This window comes from Struthio camelus, chromosome 1 (genome assembly GCF_040807025.1).
Source record: "Struthio camelus isolate bStrCam1 chromosome 1, bStrCam1.hap1, whole genome shotgun sequence".
NCBI lineage: Eukaryota > Metazoa > Chordata > Aves > Struthioniformes > Struthionidae > Struthio > Struthio camelus.
The window spans coordinates 145,615,498-145,630,174 of record NC_090942.1 but is presented as its reverse complement, the minus strand read 5'-3'; the positions used below and the strand labels follow the sequence as shown (position 1 = coordinate 145,630,174).

The following is a 14,677-nucleotide window of genomic DNA, read 5'->3' as shown; positions in this document are numbered from 1 at the left end:
TTATCTTATGATCCTATAAAAAGGGAACGGGCATAAAAGGTGACAGAATACTTAGTACTGCATTTAAAAACAGTGATATTGAGGTAGTTTTGAAGTATAAACGGTCTACTTTTTGAAATATTGTAGGCAAAATTAGAGTGTGCAGGTTTTCATGAGAACTTTCATTTAAAAAATCCTCCATTTCTGGAGGTAAAAGTATTAAAGAGCACAAAAACAGAATTTTGTAATTAATAATTTTACTCTTTCCCATCTTTGACATTTGTGTTAACACTTATCAGAGGGCTTATCACTGACTATTGATATCAGTGAAAAAGGAAACTAGAAGAAAATTAAAACTCAAACTTTAGGACAAGATTTTAACAATGGGGAGTTAATAGGGAGGGTAAAAGTTGATCGTAAGTCCTAAGATGTTGATTACTTTCATTGCTCAATAAACATTTGCAGCACATGAAATGAAATAGCCAAAGATTTTTGAGGAAGAAAAACAATGTGTGATTATATAGCTAAGCAATATTTTGTAGTGCATATGGAACCGGCCAGATGACTTTGATACTGACATTTATTAACTCTTATGATCTTAGCATTAAAATTACAATATTCTAATACCATTGTTATAACTGAAGTATCATTAATGCACTGTAATATAGGCGAAGCAAGACTCTTCATGTAGACTATGTGATTGTATTAATAATTTAGTGATATCACTATTGGATTATGCTACCATACTTCAAGGAACCTTGGCTAAGCCCAAATTTCTCCCATGTGGAGAAATTAGATTAAAAATTTTCTACTCCAAGCATATAATATAAACAGATAAGAGACACAAGGAATGAATGAAAGCCAAAGAGTGTGCTCTTTTAAAGCCAAACTTAAAGCCTGCCTGAAGTGATTTAATCAAATGTATTAGAAATACTGTGCTTAAAGTAATACATTCAGCTGGCAAATAACACAAACCAGTACCAGTTCAGGTCACAGTGTATTTGTATTTCTATTTAGATAATACTAGGATAAAGAATGATAAATTTCTGTCTTTGTTGCTATTATTTAACTATTCCATACACAATATACTGACCTTATGCAAATAAGTAGTTTATGACTGTAAGCTACTGTTCTCCGGGATTATCAGACTTCTGCCCAATAAAAATATTTGAGTAATGATCTCCCTCTTTGTACGGGTATTTGGGCATCAGCTCTTCTGCTATGAGCAGTGTGATTTCTATGCACTGTTTTTAATAAATCTTAACCGTGACATATATGTTTCACTGGGATAGGAGTACTCTGTATGCCTTTTCATCCTGTACCTGTGCATTTGTTTATTTCTTTTCCACTTTTTCCAATAAAAGACATTTTTTGTGCCAATTTATACTAGCATTCTAACATTTGTGCATGGGCGGGTGCGCGCGCGCACACACACACACACACATGCATATCTCTATATATGTATATAGGTATGTATGTATTTTCTGCAGGCACATGAATGAATTTCAGTATGATATTTAATTCAAATGCAGATAAGTGAAGTCAATATTATTGTCAGGACTGTATTTTATGGAGAATCTGAAATAAGTTCTTGATCAAGTTCCAAGTTATGTTGATGAGAGTTTTCTTACCAATCTGAAAGCTGTGTATAAGGACAGGTAACATATCTAAGCCTGCTTTTAACACAATAATGCTCTCTATGTTGATCAGTCACAAACTAGAATGCTAAAATGGCCTTAGGCAGCACATGTTTTAAGTGCTGTTTTAAGTGCAATTTATGACTGACAGCTTGCTTCACTATGTGCAGAACAGAACATCTATATATTGCTCTACTTTTCATATATTAATGCATATTAATAGCATTAATTTGTACTTGACTAAGGAAAAAGATTTGATTTTTTTGCTGTTGCTTTTTAATTAACTGCCTTGTAAAATTACAAACACCAATTCTGATACCTGAGCAGGTAGTGGAAGCTTTTGTAGACAACAGAAAACAGCAGCAGCAATCTTCTACAAACAAGTGGAGAAAGGAAACTGTTTCCAGTTGAAGTAGTTCTTTTATTTTTCTGAGGAAATAATTTATATATTTGTTTCTGATGCTTCCTTTGAAATTCTTTCTTGATCTAAATGCAAATTGAACAAAAACCTGAGGGAATTTTCAAAAGGGAACATTAATATATATATTTAATATTCTACTCTCATTGTGCATGGCTTGTAAAAATCTTTTAATTTGAGGCATGCATTCTGAGATCTACCCACATATATTTTCTGAGGAAAAATTTATGCATACTACTTTGCATTTAGCAATATCCAACATTGTTTTTTCAATTTATAATTAATATCAGACCCAGGAATGACAAAACTGCATCATTTATCGTATTCTCTGCTACATAAAAATTTGTAAATGTACAAAGTTATTCTTGTTCCAAATGCCACTCCATTCATGTTGCCTTATTACATTCCTATGAACATTATATATGCCAAGATTCTAATCCAGAATTAAAGTGCTATGACTTTGAATCTCATAAATCAAAACTTTTCTGCTTTGTGCTAAACTTCCAAAGAGAACCTAGATGCCAATAGATAAAATATGGAGAAAGATAGACCAAATGTAGCCCAGATTTACTGTACAGCTACATGGCTAAAACTATGTTATCTAATGAGGAAGTGAATGTACCTATACACAACTGAATGTACCATTAGCAAGAATCAAGGACAGCTACTCTTAAACTTCTCCTGGGAAACAGAGATTTAGAGTCAATAAATGTCATTTTATGATAAATATTGTTATCATATCAAAATCTAGAACTTTATGCAATCAGTGATACATTTTCAAAATCAAATCCCTTTAATAAAAAATTAGGTTTTCAAGCTCTATTCAAATGGAGAATCATCTTTTGAAACAGAAACTGTAGATGAGATCACACAAGGCTTAGTTTTTGGTTCACTTATTAAATATACTTATCAATAACAATATGAAGGTATTTTTTGTGAAAATCTCTGACTGTGAAAAGGACTTAGGGACCATAGTCAATAGTTACGTGAACATTAGTTATTCCTGTAGGTCTCTGGGTATGAAAGCTCGTGAGCTTCTCTGATGAATAACCAGAGAGATTCTAAATCTATGTGAAGAGGTAACATAATGTTATCTGACCTGTGGAATAGCAGCCTTACAATAAAGAGATAAAAGGTCAATCAATTTAGCTAATCAAAAAGAAAATCTGGTCCTGATCTGTGAAGATTCATGCATTAGCTTCATGGCAGAGCAAAGAAGAAATTAAAATCCTTAGTGGGAAAAAAGACTGTAGAAAAGAGTATGTCAAATAGGATAGAGATCTGTAATGCTCCTTTGGAGAACATAGTTAGTGCCTGCAAAATTTGAGATGCCTGTTGACCTCCTAACACATAATATCATAAGATACTAGTGTTGAGCTCAACTTTTTTACATTCTGTATGGATTTATATGTGTATATGTATATGTATATGAATTATATATTCACTCAACAAATATTCAATAATAGCAGATATGCACATATAGTTAGGACATAGTCAAGAAAACTTTGAGAGATGCATATGTTTTCACATAGACAGCTGTTACAGAATAGTTTGGAAATATGTATACAACAGAACAGCTGTATCAAGAAACTGTGTAGAGCTTCTGCATGTTTTGCAGCTACATCTTTGTCGTCACTTTTTATTGTCATACATATGGACTCCACATATAAAACTAATTTATTCTGTACAAAATACATCATTAACAGTGATTAATTTGAAACTTCTTTAGTCCTATTGACTTGTATTCTTGTCCTTTAAGTCAGGAGCATGCTGAAACCAAGCACTTTTCCAATGAAATTTCTTCAAAAAAAAAAAAAAAAGGTAAGTTGAGACCCTCAACAATCGTGGAAAAAAATACTAAAATTTTGTTAGTTTCCTGCTGCTTCCTATAGACATAGATACTTTAATCTCATTTTAATAGACAAAGCATACTAGAGAAATGAAAGACTTGCACTGAATTTCTTTTACTGCTTTTATCTCACCTTATAATAACATTTAATTAGGCACTCTCAGCACTTGAATACATTGTTTTATTATCTCACACTTCAGTGCATTCTCTGCAAACTTTCACTGTAATCCTTTCAAAACTGTAATCTCAAACTGAAAGGGTATGGTGAAGGAGTTTTGGACCTTTTAGTGACATTGTGAAAAAAATTTTGTGAAAAACTGGAAAGATACCATGGAAATGTATTTTATATTTAAATAGTGAAAAATAAACAACCCACTAACTTTACTGAGCAATTTGTATTTCTGAGTTAGTAATTCTAACAAATCCTAAAGCTTATTCAGCTTTTGCAGCTGTATGCACTTTTCTTGAAGTCAATGCACTGTAACTTCAACAAGAAATCTGATTTTCAGAACATACTTGGAATCTTCCTTAGAAGGCTATCTAGATAGAGAAAATATTTTTTCCTCTCTTTTTAAAATCTAATTTAAATATTTAAATATTTAAATCTGATTTAAATATTTTGAAACCTCTTCCCTCTCAAAGAGATGCTTCTCTTCTTTCTGCTTTACTTTCTCAATGTTTCTTTGCTTCTGCTGTTGCTCACTGATCTTCTCCATTCTACTCAAGTTTACCAGTCAAGTATGCATTTTTAATACTATCTTTCAGGTAGCTGAGAGTGTGGTATCCTAACAACAGTGAGATTTATAAGTGCATATTTTCTTTGTGTTCTATAATATGTGGATCTTCTCCTGAAAAATGATGGGTTTTTTCCGAAATGTTTTTTTTAAGATTTTTTTTCCAAGCAGCAGAGCCATTGTCACACACTACATTTCTCAGGTCAGGAAAAAATAATAAATTTAAAAGCTGTAGAACTTATCTTAATCCAGATCTAAAAGTTACATACTGAAGATATATTAGGCATGCTATTTTACCCAGAGATGCTTTATTTTCCTGTGTGGTGGACACAGACTTATTATATAATTAAGTACATGTCTACAAAAAATTTCCTCTCCACATTTTTAAATTTGAGTGAATATGTATAACCTGGATTGAAATGGTTAAATAAGAGCCTTCAAAGGTGGACTTCTAATAAATTCTTAGCTATTCCTTTCAGAAGCCATCCTTCATTTAAAAAGATTTTGATATTGTTTGTGTCCTACATCATCTCCATTTGAGTCGATGTACTCTTGCATAATAAGGCGTCATGAAGCAGTAACATAGCTTTATTTTATCACTATTCTTATTTCATTTAGTGTAATTTTGTGTTTTGTGGAACACTATTTACAGATTACTGTCTCTTGGCCAAAAATCTTACATATAAAATCAGCAAACCTTTTCTAAAATAGACTCTAGCTATGACTTTTCCTGGAGAAGTGATTGAAACCTTTTTTATACTAAATTGTTCTCTTCAGGCAGTATGTAATTTTTGGGAAAGTAGGATCTATTTTACCAGTGAAAAGCAAAAAGATTCATATTGTACTTCAGCAACAAAATAGTTTGCATTTGATAATAAAGAGTACAAATCCGAGTTGCGGTGGACATTCCTAACATTAGAAGGAAAGATGACACTCAATATCTCAAATGCTGGGTTACCAAAGACCATAATAGTTCTTCTGTAACTTATCTTTCTTACAGGTTCTAAAATTACATTGACTAAAGATCAAGAAAATCACTTTTTCTTTAGCTACAATATGTTCCTACTGATATATCCAAGTTCAGGATTCCCTTAAGCAAGATAAACTCTTCAAACCACCTGGCCATACTTCACATCTGTAGTATTAAAAATAAAACCAATCTTAGACTTTTTTCATCTTAAACAGGCAAAGTTCAGGTGAAAGAAATCCATGAAATGACTAATAGCTTCTCTTTACTGTAATCTGAAAACTTCTAGACTACTAGAAAACTGATTTTACTTCCAAAGTTTATGAGGCAGAGATTGGGCATAGCCTTCTCCCTCTCTCTCTTCCTCTTTTTCCTTTTCCTCTTTCTCTTCCTTATGCTTGAAATATTCAATTCATATAACCCACTACTCAGTGTGCTAAGCATTGTGTGCATAGCTGAAGTGCATAATTGCTGTCAATTAGTGTAAAGTGTTATTCTTTAAAAAGTACAACACAAATTGTGCCAAAGAAGATGAGTCCATCAATGTTCCCAACAGCTGAGAACTGAGTACTACACCATCTGCTTGCTTAATAAAATAGAACGTGAAACTGTTCTGATGGAATACAGATTAAGTGACAATGCTCCTAAGAGTTACTCCTAGGAGCCTAGGAGCTGCTGCTTTTTTTTTTTTTTTTTTTTTTTAAGCATACGTATAGCTTTGTCCTGGTACTGCAGATCACCTTTGTAATAGAAAAAGATCCTTTGAAAGCATCACCTTTCTATCATACCTGTGAGAACAGAATAGATGGAGATCAAATCAAAATAAAATTAGCTAGCACAGGTAATTGTTTCAAAAGTAAAGCAAGAATTAAGATTCTTAGAAGAAAGTCAGTTCACTTGTGTTTCAAATTACGTAATGCTATTGGGCTTGCTCAATTTTCTGATTAAAGAAACATCTAAAAGCAGATACAGTGAGAAAGTGCTACTGTCAGAACCTCCCTTTCTGCATATTTGTATTACAGATTGCATGCTGTGTTGAAAAATTGTGTTAAAAGAATGTCAGAGTTCAAAAGTTAGAGATTTCAGAATTAGGGCTGACAGCATTCTTGATTTTGCTGCCTGTACAAATACAGTCTGAAACAATCTTTGCATACGTGATCAGATCACAATTTTTGCCACAGATCCTGTCTCTTCCAGTGAGTATTAATTGTGATACAGCCCTAGTGGAACTTTCTTGACACACACTCGCAGCCCGCTACCACTCTGCTGTCACAGGACAAAGCCGCTAACTGCTTTCAGCCTTCAAAGCACTGTTGATATCCCAAATCTCTGTAACATGTTGCACGGCCTCTTCCAATGCCCTACATTAGAGGTACTTTGGCAAGTAGTGATACATGACAGGAAAGCAAATAGGATGGTAAATTCCACTCTTGCTCATGCTGATCAAGTAGGTAATGTTTATGAATTGCCATTAGAAAGTGATCGTTATAGCTGGTACTATCATTTTTCAAAACAACCTTTGCAGCAGGGCTTTACCTTCAAAAACTAAATTCATGCAAGAGGGATTAATTTCCCCAAATATGATCTTCCATTATTTCTGTAGATATGCTGTCCCTGAAAAGCAGAGTGAATTGTCTACGTCATCTTCAGGCAGATATCATATTCATTACTAAAATTCATGTCATAAAAAGTAAATTTAAGTTTAAACTAAGGATTACCATATTGTGTGACAAGTTTACAAAAGTGAAGTAAATAAGAATGTTGTTCACACACTGAAAATGTAAAATTATGCTCATTAATTTCTCACAGAATAAAAAAAAATCAAATACTCTGCGAGAGTAAAGCTTTTTTTAAGTTATTGTCAAAGCATCTGGCTGTGTGCCAGACTGTCAAAAAAGTGTCTCATCCTCTAAGTATGTCAAACAGAACAGTGGTCACAACTATGGATATCACTTTTTGAGATTACTTCACTTTTCTTTCAGCACAGACAAGCTATGACATTATTTCCCTATTTCATTAATTAACTTCAGAGAAAGCCACTGTATTCCAGGTTATTATGACAAAAAACACAACTATAAGAATCCACTCTTAATAGGAGAAATTGTATCTAAATATCTGTGTTAATTAATAAGTAAATCATGTTCTGTCAATAGCCACTTGCATGGAATGCAGATTTTTTTGTTTTGAATTTCCTATCTCCCACTCCAATTTAAGAGAAGACCCAGGGCTCGGGTTCACAGTCACCTTCTGCTGACCCAGGCTTGTGTTCCAGGGAAGGAGGACTTCTGCAGCGCAGCTCTGTCACTGGCCTGGCATTCCTTGTCTCTCGCTTATGCCAACACTAGCATTTCTGCAGCTGGTGTGTGTATGTATGTACGCATGCATATATATATATATATGTAAATATTGCAGTCTGGTAACATCAGGACTGTACTGCCTACTACGAATTGCAAGATTTTTTTATTATGTTTATCTATTTTAATCATTCTTTCTAACTACTTAACCTTGTTAACCTACCTTATTGCATTAAAATATAGACAATTTTGGATGTATTACTACTGATAATACTATTAGGTAATTCTCATACAGGAGTATATTTAAAGATAAAAAGATTTCCTAAGAAGTCACAGGAAGGTAGAACATTTCCTGGGTCCAGCTTTCTCTCTCTCTGTGAATCATCTATTGCTGTGACATATATACAAGTTTGTATGGTTTTTGGCCAAAAAGTAGGAAATAGAGGATATGGAATTAAAACTGGCAACATTACTATTACATGCTTGACAGCATGCAATCCACTCTTTATAACAGAAAATTATAGGGTAGCTGTAAAACCCATTTAATTAGCATTTTTTTGTCTTATAAAATAGTATGCTTTACTGTAAGCATACACTTGCAAATTTAAAGGGCAATTGATTTTCTAAAGTACCTTGAATATGCATACATCATGTAGGCACAAAGTATGAGACAATGACTTTCTTTTGTGAAAATACATGTACCATAAAGTGATTGAAACATTAGGAAAGATATTTTTTTTCATTCCAGCCTACTCTTTTTGGAATCTGGATCCATATCATATGTTTCAAATTATAACAGACCAATAAAAATAAACAAAGGGAATATACTCGTTTCTTTTTACCTAGTCAAATAGATATTTAAGAAATAAAATCAAAAAAAGGTTTACATGTGTTTGGTTTGGAAATAATGTGCAACAGAATGGCAAAAAAATACCTAGAAAATATCCATGCTTGCATTCCTTCTTTTCTTCCACTCCTACCAAGTATGCAGATTTTTGAATACCCTTTTCTGTGATAACTTGTATAGAAGAAGATATAGCACAAAAATGTGTCCCATAGTTTCTCTAGTAATCTTGTTTTCTCAGGCTTAATCTTATCACCTGAACACATCAAAAGCCAACTGTGTTTCCTCGGTACAGCTCTCCAGTGACCTGAGCCAACATACCAGCATCTTTCTGCCATACCACTTAGTTTAAAATCCAGACATTCATCTTTAATGCTTAAAATTGGAGTTAGACTAAAATTCTGTGCACAAATCTAAGGCAGTGACCATCTGCTACACACAGTTTCTGGCAACATTTTAATTTGGAAAACTTAATTTAGAACTCTGGTAAAAAACAACATAAAACAGAAAAAAGGATAAAAAACATAAAATTAAATTCTGAGGTGGTACATAGGCTCAGAACCTACCCAGAATATACCAAAAATCTTGACAACAGCAATACCACCTGTTAGAATGATCTTCATTCATCTGAGGAGAGGAGGGTTGGCTCTACATATCGGGTTTACCTTAGCCGAAGGGGAATAAAACTTCCGTATAGCCCTGATGCAGGTATGTAGGATGTAGGCAAAGATGAACATTCAAGGAAATCCCTGTACTTTCTATTTCATGCGGGGGAAAACTCATAGTCAGTTCTGTGTTTGGAGAAGGAGGTATTTGAATTACCTTTCCTGATTCACTAATTGCTGCCCACAAGTAGAGCTAAGTGGTATATCTCTCCACTCTTTAAAGAAAAGGATTCTGGACCAGTTATACTTTTTTTTTTTTTAATATATCTGCTATGTATAGTTTAGAGGTATCTCAGTATGCAGTTTGGATCTCCTAATATTCCAGAATCCTTTAATTTCATGGATACATTAGTATCAGTAGTCCTGGGATGGGAATTCTAATGCTGAAAAGATATCATATCAAATAAAAATGTACTAGTGATGGTCATTCAGTTATTATAACTGTTAGCACAGTTAATAGGCAATTAAATGATTAATAGAATATGCCTTTTTCACATTTTTAGTTCAGGAAATACCTATGCCTTGTATATACATTGTTTGATACTTCACTTAGGCACATACTAACACAACACCTCAATTTTAAGGAGGTGACTCAATCACACAAATAATTTTATTGTTGTATTATTTGTTATTATTAGCAATAAAGCAAACAAATATAATAAAAGGAACTTGCCTTCTGTATTATTTATTATCATGTTAACATATAATATGGTTACATTTGGAGCCTAACTATATTTAAATGACTTAACATATGCAACATAGAATATAAGTACTTTTCCTTCTACATATCAGCAGTTATGATGGAATGAACACCAGTTTAAATTCTTCCTATTAAATTATTTCATATAAAAGAATTAACGTAATGCTGTAGAAAGTATACCAATTTAAGAAGCTATTTTTATGAGAGGAAAGTATGCTTTCATATTTTTAAAAGACAATTTATTACTAAATTGACAATAATTGAAATTTTCAGGAAAGGAAAACATTTAAGTGCAATAAAAGAACACATATTTTTAGGGACATATCAAATTACAAAAGAACATTTAGATTATTTTGATTGACAAAGAGTGTTTTTCCACCTTTTAACATAACTCAGCAAAGATATAATAAACACATTTCTATTATTTCAAAGTCTGCTCTGTATCATTTAATCTACAGAAAGGCATTCTAAATTTTTATATTCTGTTCTGTATTCTGTTCTATTCATTATAATCATCATAATATCTGATCATTTTCTGCAAAAGTACTATTAGTATGATCAATATTATTTCTCTCTGAAGAGCTTATCCAAGTCTATAGCTCCTAAGGGAGTCAAATAAACCATTGCACAGAAATAAGAGATGGAATATAAGTTCAAAGCTCCATATTCGGTAAGCAAAATTCAGTAAGTTCCTTCCAAAGGAAGATTCTTCCTTAATCCTTACTGTAGAAGCCTTTCTCACTCTCTAATATTTGAGTAAAAGGATTTCTGATTCAGTATATCTGTTTTCTACTGCCCTTCTGAAAAAACGAAACACACACACATACACACACACACAAAACTTAGCTACTGAATTTACAACATGCTACAGAGTATTTGCTGATATTCAAAAACACAGTCAGCAAGTACTCTGTGACTTGACAATTGGACTTTATTGCATTATTAGGCATGTATTTGCGTACAGGTGTGGTAGATATGATCTGTTAATAATACTACTTTGAACTGTAATAGATTCCTTTCCATTGGGTATGGCATTTGAAAATACAACACTAAATAATCATATTAAAATAATTTATTTTGTGAAAACGTGTAGATAAACTGAGAAAACTTTCCTTAGAGTAACTCTGAGAAAAAGACTATACAGTGACCCAAGCTCATATACTAGCCCATATATCTTAGGTAAGTTTCCTATCATTTGTCTCAGAACTTCATATATATCTTGTAGCAATATCTATGGCATGTAAGTTATAATTGTGATATAGGGATGAAATTCAAGTTTGTTCTATGCTTACAGTTGTTGCATTGCTGGGGATCAGCACTGTTTTTATGCATACCCAGCCCTCTTGGTCATGAGTTCTCCAGGGGCTGAGGAGATGCAGAGCTTGCTCCTCCTCAGATCCACTGAAATGAGAGAAGGAGATTGACTGATGTCCTAACCACCTTCACAGCACAGTATTTGACTCAATCTTACAGGAGTTTTCTGGATGGAAATTTCAGTCAGTCCTGGAGGTTCCCACAGGCTGTGCACAGACCCACTGACAGACACACTCGTATGCTTGGGGTGCCAATTAACTCCCTCCTTGGAGCATCTGGCCATCCCAGGGATCCTACAAGTGGTTCCTCCAGCCAAGGATGACTAAACACATACATCATTTAAAAAAAACTCAATAGAAATTGTTCCTGCAGGGGCAGAAATGATCACATAGCACAGTCTTTTGTATGTAGATAAAGTAGTTAGGATATGTTTTGTATATAGTTTAAGGTAATCGATAGAAATGGATTGTGCATGTGCTGGAGAGGCGGCGCAAGACTTTAGGTCAGCTGGGTCACCAGAAGGACAGGTCAAGGAGTCTCACCTGATCCAGCAATGTCTTCATATCCTTGTAAGCATACTTGCAACCGAGACTCTGGTCACCATCTGGACTTGAGATCCACAGAGACATATTGGAAAGGCTTGATTTCCTACTTGAGTATTAATCTAAGCAAAAGATACCAATAAATCATACATTACAATAAAGAAATTGAATGATCTTAACTGAAAAGATAAATTTATGAACGATCTTTGGGTTCTTGTTCAATTTGGAGCATAGCTGATTAACCATGATGACCTGTGTATAAAAGTGGTTACATTTCTTTTAGTGTCCAAGCAACATTTATAATTATTCACTTGTTTCAAATCAGCAACAACAAGAACAATTAGAACAACAATACAACACTGCTAGGCTGAAACATTCATGCACCTACTGAAATTTTTCAGTAATGGGTGGAAACAGAAGGAGTCAATTGTTATGTAGAAACACTGATTGGCTGTTTTTCTACTTTCAAAGAAAATATGTAGTGGGATAGATTTTTTATCATTTTTGTTGTTATTTTTCTGTTAATTTCTCTATTCAGGAACATATTTTTTAGCCTCTTTATTAGTAAATTAGAAAGTCAGAAAAAAAATTAAAAAGGTGAGATATTTAAGTTAAATAACTTTTCAAGGAGTGACATTTACCTGAAATATTTTATTATTGTTTGTCAGTTGCTGGGTGTGGATAATTCCTAACGAGTAATGTGGGAACTCCTTATTTATCTGCATGGCTGCTACCCAAAGAGCATTGATTGTAATATCTTCTTTGTAGATTTGACAAAATTATTCTGCTTATAACATCAGATGGAAATTGGGTGGCAAGGTGCAACCAGGTGGAAAATTCGGTTTCCATATTTATAGATTGCTCTGGGCACAACCATTCTTGCATTTGTCTAGCTTTCCTTTACTAAAGATCTGTCTCTTTTACTTGCACATCATATCATTCATTGAACAAACAACCCATAGACTTCAAAGTTGTATTGCAAAGAAGCTAAAGTTCATATTTATGTGAACATTAAAAATGTTTGTATAAGCTTAAAAATGAGGTTATATTTTTGCAAGTCAATTTAAGACTGTGCGCTGAAGCTATAAGGTTTATGTGATCTTTCTATTTTTTCATAAGATATATGTATAAATATTTGCACACCTCTTTCTTTTTATTAACTTTTAAACTCATTAGATAAACTCAACTGCATTTGACCAGTAGACAAGAGTCTTCAAGGTAGGGTAGATTTGGGTAAAAGACAGAGACTCCACAGGATCTTCATTAAGGAAAACAACAGCAACAACAAATACAAAAAACCATTCTATTTAAATTTAGCTTTATTAGTTATAATTCACATGAGAGAAAATTTAGTTCTGTTGGTCACTTTTTTCATTTTTTTAATACACAGGTATCATAAGATGATTGTTTACAAATCTGTTTGACTCTTCCTATCACTATCTCTTTTAGCAGTCTATCTTACAAACTAGATGATGATTCTTATACATAGAAAATGAAGACATTTGTTTGTGCTTAGTATTGCTGTGCCTTTGAAATTTAATTGTGAAAACAGCAAGGACAAAAAAAAATGAAAATCTTCAACTGCATTAAAGGGAAAGAAATGGAGAAAAAACTAGGGAATTTATAAGAAAAATACACACCCTGTAAAACCCAAATTTAATAGCCATACAAGGCTACTGTTGTACTGATAGAGTAAATGATACCAGAGCACTTCAGTAGGATATGGGCTATCTCAGGTGTTCAGAATTTTGGACATTTTTTTTCATTCCAGCATGCTAGAATTGAATCACTGTTGTATATACCTGAGGACAACATTTTCACTGTAGCATTATGTTGCTTGGGGAGCTTAGTTTTATGAATGGGTTATGCAAAGTGCTTCTTGATCTCTCTTGAAGATCAACCCTGAAGGAATCAGAGATGGAAGAAAGCCTTGCCTAGACAGTCCCTCAGCTACTAAATAAGTCCCTCTCCACCACACACACACTCTGGGAGGGTCCACCACTTCACACCACTTTACAAGAGTAATTGATGACGGACAAAACAGAAACAGTTACTGGGGTTAAGAGAGAGAAAAGGAAGATGGGAAATAAGCTTTTAAAAGCACTGTCTCCATCTTTACCTTCTTCATTGCTAAGGAAGAGCTACAAAGTCTCTTTTAAAATGAACATCAGGAACCAAACTTTTATATCTACAGGATACTAGAAATGAACCTGAGAAACAGAATAGCAGATAGATACGGTGCTAAAATCCATAAACTTGATTGTATTGCTGTTGGGACATTTCAGTCTTCTATAACCACATTCCGTATTCCTTCATATTCTCTATAAGATAAAGTTCCTATACTTACTTTTCACCCCGCCTGCTTCTAGCATTTCCCTTTTGACTTTTCTTTCATGCAGTCTAGCTGGTGTAACCTAATATGTCCAGGTAAACTCAAAACTGTGATGCTTTATTTATATTTTGTACTGAAGTTTACTTATTCTGATTCTTTAAAAAAAAAAAAAAAGGTTTGTTTGCAAGAAATAGCCTATAAATGATAAAATAAAAGTAGCTCTATTTTAAGCATCTTGCTACAGAACCCATGGATGATTTCTACAGAAGTTCAGAACTTTTGCAACAACTTAGTCTAAACATTTTCCTGATGGTAGTGTAAAATTTCTAGATTGTTATTAAAAAAAAGAAAAAGTAGTCTAATTTTCAAATTAGTGGCAGTTCTGTGTATCCATTTGTATGT

The 14,677-nt window shown here is 33.3% G+C and overlaps 1 long non-coding RNA gene across 1 annotated transcript in view; it reads right to left on the bottom strand.

Moving 5' to 3' along the window:
• LOC104149827 (uncharacterized) overlaps positions 1-14,677 on the bottom strand; it is a 43,564-nt gene that overhangs the window by 25,739 nt on the left and 3,148 nt on the right. Inside the window, exon 2 of the long non-coding RNA XR_695401.2 lies at positions 11,944-12,065. This is a non-coding gene — a long non-coding RNA (uncharacterized lncRNA). The remainder of the gene's footprint in view (positions 1-11,943; positions 12,066-14,677) is intronic.